This window comes from Rhynchophorus ferrugineus, unplaced genomic scaffold (genome assembly GCF_030347505.1).
Source record: "Rhynchophorus ferrugineus isolate W39M unplaced genomic scaffold, kcgeb_rfMv2 rfM657, whole genome shotgun sequence".
Lineage (NCBI taxonomy): Eukaryota > Metazoa > Arthropoda > Insecta > Coleoptera > Curculionidae > Rhynchophorus > Rhynchophorus ferrugineus.
Window position 1 is genome coordinate 12,449 of NW_027473234.1, and position 7,552 is coordinate 20,000.

Genomic DNA, 7,552 nt, shown 5'->3' on the forward strand with positions numbered 1-7,552 from the left:
TTACCCGGTGAGTTGGCTAAGCACGCCGTTAGCGAAGGTACCAAAGCAGTCACCAAATATACCAGTTCTAAGTAAATTAATTCACATACCTATGTGTGTTTCAATATACTACTTACCTGCAAAATCGGTTCTTTTCAGAACCACAATTGGATATACATTTTAAAAAATGAAATGTTAAACAGTAGCTGACATTTTATAAAAACAGAATTTTCAGATATATATATATATATTGTAGTTATTGTATTGAATTATATTATATCATTATAATCTGTTATATAGTAAGTATATAGAATAAGTTTTGTAAAAATGGTACGGCCCGAGATTGTTATTTAAAAATAAGGTAAAGTATTTCTGGAGTGACTTCGAAAATATGTGTATTCATTTTTATTACGTTTATGACTATATGATAATTAATTTATTTTTCCTAACTGTGGCTAATTGTGGATTGTGGCTAATTTCTACACGATAAGTATTAATCACGGGAACGTCTCGAAATGAACAAATAGGAACTGTAATTAATCAAGAATTTAGAATGGAACTATCGTCCTAATATAATGAGGATCGTCAAAGAGAAGATACTTTTTTTTTCGTTTACTAGGTTGACCTTGCTTGGGGACAGTGGAACTCAGTGGAAAATCGCTGATGGTGGGTGAGGAGGATAGGCCTGTGGTCAGAATCGATATCTTGGAGTACTTGCAGGTCAGAGGCTTGATTCGAATTTTGATAGATAAAAAAGTCAATTATTGTCGGTCGATTGGAGGAGTAGTGAGTTGGTTCGCTTGGAGCAATAAGCCCAAGTTCCAACTCATCTATTATCCCGGCCGATAGTAATTCTTCCAATAGCTGTGTGGTTGATGGCGTTGAAAATGGCCTGAAAATCTCCTTGGTCATCTGAATATGTTCCGAAGAGTATTTCGCCAATGGAGATCGGGTTCGTGTTCTAGTGGAATCCAGACCAGCCAGACGACTGTTATCTTGAGTTCCCCGTACATGAGTGGGGGGAGGAATTGGTCTTTTGGGTTTGGTTGTTTTTGGAGTAGGTCGGCACTTGCATCCCGAGTAATTTGCGGTGTATGGTTCTCAACAGTTGGTGCATTTCGGCGGGGAATTTCTGTCTTTGGGACTTGACGTAGGCCGGAGTGGCTTTACAGTTGGCCGATGAATGACCGTAGAATTGGCAGTTAAAACGTTGAACGCGCCTGCCGTTGCCGCGCTGGGCTTGGACTTTTACCACCTGATTCATTAGGCGGTCGACCGCGAAGATACGGCGTTCCTCTCGAGGAACCGACCAACATGGATTGGATTGAAACCGAGCTTCATGAGCGCGGTTCGGACTTCGAGTTACCATTACGTCGAGAGAGAAATATAATATATTAGCTGACCCCGCAGACACTCCGTACCCTGTACTCAATGGATAAATAAAGGATTCATTCTATCAAATTCTTCGTTCAAATCACTTTCGAATCATCCTTAGGAACATTCTGATATCGGAAAACCTTATCCGTAGTCGATAAACGATATCTAACGGATGAATTATAGAAAATGGCCAATAAGCGGCAAATATCCGATCGTAAGGGTGCACCATCGTTTCGGCGAATCATTCTTTTGGAATCTTACGTTCTACAAGCAAAACATTTATTCATAGGTATATACCGATAATAACGAACGGGCCGACGTAACAACCTAAAATGTCCTGAAATACGTGAGAACAGTTTTACTCCGATCGCCGTATCGATATGTGACAGTATCCATCCTATGAAGGATCTTTACATTCTACTAGCATAATTTTATGGATCGGAATTTTCCGACTTTTAAAGAACGTGATCGGCAGTCTAGAAACGGCCTGAGGACGTATTAACACGAGAGGTTAAAATTATTGCTTTAGAAGTTCACGTTGTCTAAAGCTAAAGTTTATTCATCGGAACATTCCGATAATAACGAGAACGGGCAGACGTAAAAACGAAAAATTTGCGCAACGTCCGTATAAACGATCTGTTCTAAAACACCCATACATTTCCGATAGCTGGCGAGAGACCCGCGCTTAAATCGTGTGCGCTTCTACGTGGGGCGATACGAGAGACGGATACGACGGGTCGGGTCGACCGGCGCTGTGACACTTTTACCGAGTGGCTTTTGATCAGCGAAGGTGGTATTACATATTATATGTTAATATATAAGATCCGAACCGTATTTTTTTATTTATCTAAATAAAAAGCGTATTTCGTCGTGTTATTATATATTCGTAACGCTCTCGCGATTTTGTATCGTCGTTTCGTTGTTCTTCCTGGTCGGTTTTTTTCGATATATCGGGAAGCGTACGACGACGACGACGGTATCACTGCGAGATCGCGAATTCGGCGGGAACATTCGGCTTCGTTAGAAGAAGATGATCCACGATTCATATGCGATTGGAATTATTATTTTTATGGACGTATCGGTTTTTCATCGGAACGTTCATAAAACAGCAACACATTTTGCGATAGCTCTCTGCTCTCCGAGCGAGAATAAAATAAAAAATCACGAAACGTTTCTCGTACGAGGTTTCCTTGTCGCTTTATATATTTCTATCTAGCGAAGGGTTCGGAGAGAATGTTTTTCGAGGTCTTATAAACGCCGAACGATATTTTGCGGCATCCAATTTTCGACGTAGTCGACGATCGTCGTCGATAATCGAGATAATTGGGTGCCTAGTCGATCGGTTGTGTATAAAAAAAACAAAAGATGTGTCTAAGATGATGATATCGTTTTGTTTTATTAGACAACTAATATTAAAATGTAAGAGCGTGGCGCCTCGGACCGGTTTTTCCGTCGTCTAGGCGCGCTATCATGCACCTCCTTTTTATTAGTCGTCGATATATATTATATATCGTCGTCTTACGCACACGTTTCTTTATAAGTCAAACTTATAAAATAAACTGTGTCTGTATTTGTTTTATCTGCTTCGTGTCGATAAAATAATAAGAACAGTTCCCTGGTTGATCCTGCCAGTAGTCATATGCTTGTCTCAAAGATTAAGCCATGCATGTCTCAGTACATACCGAATTAAGGTGAAACCGCGAAAGGCTCATTAAATCAGTTATGGTTCCTTAGATCGTACCCACAATTACTTGGATAACTGTGGTAATTCTAGAGCTAATACATGCAAACAGAGCTCCGACCAGAGATGGAAGGAGTGCTTTTATTAGATCAAAACCAATCGGTTTCGGGTTCGCGCTCGTCATCGTACAACTTGGTGACTCTGAATAACTTTAAGCTGATCGCACGGTCTCGCACCGGCGACACATCTTTCAAATGTCTGCCTTATCAACTGTCGATGGTAGGTTCTGCGCCTACCATGGTCGTAACGGGTAACGGGGAATCAGGGTTCGATTCCGGAGAGGGAGCCTGAGAAACGGCTACCACATCCAAGGAAGGCAGCAGGCGCGCAAATTACCCACTCCCGGCACGGGGAGGTAGTGACGAAAAATAACGATACGGGACTCATCCGAGGCCCCGTAATCGGAATGAGTACACTCTAAACCCTTTAACGAGGATCAATTGGAGGGCCAGTCTGGTGCCAGCAGCCGCGGTAATTCCAGCTCCAATAGCGTATATTAAAGTTGTTGCGGTTAAAAAGCTCGTAGTCGAATTTGTGTCTCGCGCCGCCGGTTCATCGTTCGCGGTGTTAACTGGCGTGTTTTTCGCGAGACGTCCTGCCGGTGGGCTTAGTCGTGTCGCGTCGCCGTCGCGCGTGCGTTTCGGCGTGCGTGTTGTGCGCGTCGTGGTTACGACGGCCCAACTCAATCCTGCCGCGGTGCTCTTTACTGAGTGTCGAGGTGGGCCGGCACGTTTACTTTGAACAAATTAGAGTGCTCAAAGCAGGCTAAAATTTCGCCTGAATACTGTATGCATGGAATAATGGAATAGGACCTCGGTTCTATTTTGTTGGTTTTCGGAACCCCGAGGTAATGATTAATAGGAACGGATGGGGGCATTCGTATTGCGACGTTAGAGGTGAAATTCTTGGATCGTCGCAAGACGAACAGAAGCGAAAGCATTTGCCAAAAACGCTTTCATTGATCAAGAACGAAAGTTAGAGGTTCGAAGGCGATCAGATACCGCCCTAGTTCTAACCTTAAACGATGCCAGCTAGCGATCCGTCGACGTTCCCTAATATGACTCGACGGGCAGCTTCCGGGAAACCAAAGCTTTTGGGTTCCGGGGGAAGTATGGTTGCAAAGCTGAAACTTAAAGGAATTGACGGAAGGGCACCACCAGGAGTGGAGCCTGCGGCTTAATTTGACTCAACACGGGAAACCTCACCAGGCCCGGACACCGGAAGGATTGACAGATTGAGAGCTCTTTCTTGATTCGGTGGGTGGTGGTGCATGGCCGTTCTTAGTTGGTGGAGCGATTTGTCTGGTTAATTCCGATAACGAACGAGACTCTAGCCTGCTAACTAGGCGCTTTTTGACATCCTAAAGGCCCGCCGGCCGCGTTGCTTTCGGGTTTCGCGGTTCGTGCGCGGTTTTTACTGTCGGCGTACAAACTATTCTTCTTAGAGGGACAGGCGGCTTCTAGCCGCACGAGATTGAGCAATAACAGGTCTGTGATGCCCTTAGATGTTCTGGGCCGCACGCGCGCTACACTGAAGGAATCAGCGTGTCTTCCCTGGCCGAGCGGCCCGGGTAACCCGCTGAACCTCCTTCGTGCTAGGGATTGGGGCTTGCAATTGTTCCCCATGAACGAGGAATTCCCAGTAAGCGCGAGTCATAAGCTCGCGTTGATTACGTCCCTGCCCTTTGTACACACCGCCCGTCGCTACTACCGATTGAATGATTTAGTGAGGTCTTCGGATCGACACGCGATGGCGTTTCGGCGTCGTCGATGTGTAGGAAAAGATGACCAAACTTGATCATTTAGAGGAAGTAAAAGTCGTAACAAGGTTTCCGTAGGTGAACCTGCGGAAGGATCATTACAGTGTGTTGTTATGCCTATATATATATAATAGGTAAACGTACAAGTCTGTAAAAATCATTGTCGAACGTTAAAGAGCCATCTACGAAGTTCGGAAGTTCCGATCGAATTTCGACGTCGTCAACGTAGCTGTTTTCGGGTACCTATAATATATGGTTTTAAAAGATGTACGCCCGAAAGCGGAGATATATACGATGAAGATGTTGTTATATAGGACGACGAGTAATAATCGTCGGCCTACGACGGATTTCGTTATAAATGGACAAATCGAGCGCAAAATAAAACGATTTTGCCAATTATATTTCTAATCGACGTTTCGATCCTCATATCGACGAACATATACGATGATCGGTAATGTGATTAGTTTACGAAAATCTTATCACCCTTCGTTTGTTTCATTCCAAAAGGGTGAGATTTAGTTTACGAAAATATTGCCAAACTATGATCAGCGTATGCTCTTTTGTTGTCGTACGAGGTGAGACGACGAAAATTTACAACGAACGTCACCATTTCGAGTAGTCTGTCTCCGCTCCTCTCGTTGTGTGTAGTGGAGAAGACGAAAATAAACCGTAAGAGCGTTTTAAAGTCGACGGCGGCTGCGAAAGGGGCGCAAGCGCTGTCTATGACGTGAGCGCGCGTCGTCGTCGTCGTCGTCGTCTTATAATAGAAACGTTTCGATATGCGTTTAAAACCTAACTTAAAAAAAGATTACCCTAAACGGTGGATCACTTGGCTCGTGGGTCGATGAAGAACGCAGCTAATTGCGCGTCAACTTGTGAACTGCAGGACACATGAACATCGACATTTCGAACGCACATTGCGGTCCTGGGATCTCATACCCGGACCACTCCTGGCTGAGGGTCGTATCTCATTTCAAGACTGCTCGGATTTTCTTTGATCTTCGCGATCGACGAGAAATGTCTGAGCGTGCTGAGCGTATAAGCGCGATTCGATCGCGACGTTCTAAAACGTGACAGCGGACCCGTACGTGTGACCTAACTCTCTCGTACGGGTCGTACGAATATGAAAGGGATGAGACGTGTTTAAAACGGTCGTTCGCACGTTTTTGTGATAAACGTAGCGCGCACCATTAATACGATCGTCGTATCCGATAAAATTAGTTTTTAATCGACGTCGGATCGTAGGTGCGTTGTCTCTCGAATACGAGGGAGAAAACACCGTTTTTCGACGGCGCGTCTTTTCCATTCTAAACTTTTATATTTCGTATTGGCTCCTAATCTTCATTATTATGATGATTACGAGCGCCACGCATATTAAACTAGCGACCTCAGAGCAGGTGAGACTACCCGCTGAATTTAAGCATATTACTAAGCGGAGGAAAAGAAACTAACTAGGATTCCCTTAGTAGCTGCGAGCGAACAGGGATTAGCCCAGCACCGAATCCCGCGACCGACATCGGGCGCCGGGAAATGTGGTGTTCGGGAGGGTCCATTATCTCGACGTTACGTCGCGCGTCCAAGTCCATCTTGAACGGGGCAACAGCCCATAGAGGGTGCCAGGCCCGTAGCGACCGTGACTGACGGCGAGAGGATCTCTCCTTAGAGTCGGGTTGCTTGAGAGTGCAGCCCTAAGCGGGTGGTAAACTCCATCTAAGGCTAAATATAACCACGAGACCGATAGCGAACAAGTACCGTGAGGGAAAGTTGAAAAGCACTTTGAAGAGAGAGTTCAAGAGTACGTGAAACCGTTTAGGGGTAAACCTGAGAAACCCGAAAGGTCGAAGGGAGAAATTCATTCGCGGCTCGTAGTAGGCGGCGTGCGATCGCGTGACACGTGACGTTTCGGCGTTGCGCGCGCGCCTTTCGTACGTCGATCCGGCGACGAACGCGTGCACTTTTCTCCTTGTAGGACGTCGCGATCCGTTGGGCGTCGGCTTAAGGCTCGAGGTGGAGACCGTAGACTGCGGTTCGCGCCGTTTTCGTTTACGGACCCTCGTGTTCGCGGTCGACTCGCTCGACGGTATACCGAATGGTTTAAGGCCGCTACTCGTTAGCGTTCGGCTCGTCGCAAGCGCGTCAGATGCACGTCGGTAATCGGACCCGGTGCCGTTTCCGACCTCTGATGACTGTTGGCGACGAGGTTCTCGAACAGACCTAGACCGATCGGCGACGCTATAGCTTTGGGTACTTTCAGGACCCGTCTTGAAACACGGACCAAGGAGTCTAGCATGTGCGCGAGTCATTGGGAATCACTAAACCTAAAGGCGTAATGAAAGTGAAAGTTCGTCTCGCACGAACTCAGGGAAGATGGGCGGTTTACCCTTAAAAGTGGCCGCTTCGCATTCCCGGGGCGTCTCGTTCTCATCGCGAGAAGAGGCGCACCAAGAGCGTACACGCTGGGACCCGAAAGATGGTGAACTATGCCTGGTCAGGACGAAGTCAGGGGAAACCCTGATGGAGGTCCGTAGCGATTCTGACGTGCAAATCGATCGTCGGAACTGGGTATAGGGGCGAAAGACTAATCGAACCATCTAGTAGCTGGTTCCCTCCGAAGTTTCCCTCAGGATAGCTGGCGCTCGTAGCGTACGAGTCTCATCCGGTAAAGCGAATGATTAGAGGCATTGGGGTCGAAACGA

The 7,552-nt window shown here is 46.2% G+C and overlaps 3 non-coding genes across 3 annotated transcripts in view; all 3 read left to right on the top strand.

Annotated features, from left to right (window-relative positions):
- The first annotated feature begins 2,968 nt into the window (after positions 1 to 2,968).
- On the top strand, positions 2,969 to 4,957 carry LOC143206357 (small subunit ribosomal RNA). Its single transcript, XR_013008333.1, has one exon. It is a non-coding gene; the product is annotated as a small subunit ribosomal RNA (ribosomal RNA).
- Positions 4,958 to 5,665: 708 nt separating this feature from the next.
- On the top strand, positions 5,666 to 5,820 carry LOC143206356 (5.8S ribosomal RNA). Its single transcript, XR_013008332.1, has one exon. It is a non-coding gene; the product is annotated as a 5.8S ribosomal RNA (ribosomal RNA).
- A 419-nt stretch (positions 5,821 to 6,239) lies between these two features.
- The window catches only part of LOC143206358 (large subunit ribosomal RNA), a 4,100-nt gene continuing 2,787 nt past the window's right edge, over positions 6,240 to 7,552 (top strand). Inside the window, exon 1 of the ribosomal RNA XR_013008334.1 lies at positions 6,240 to 7,552. This exon is cut by the window's right edge and continues 2,787 nt beyond it. This is a non-coding gene — a ribosomal RNA (large subunit ribosomal RNA).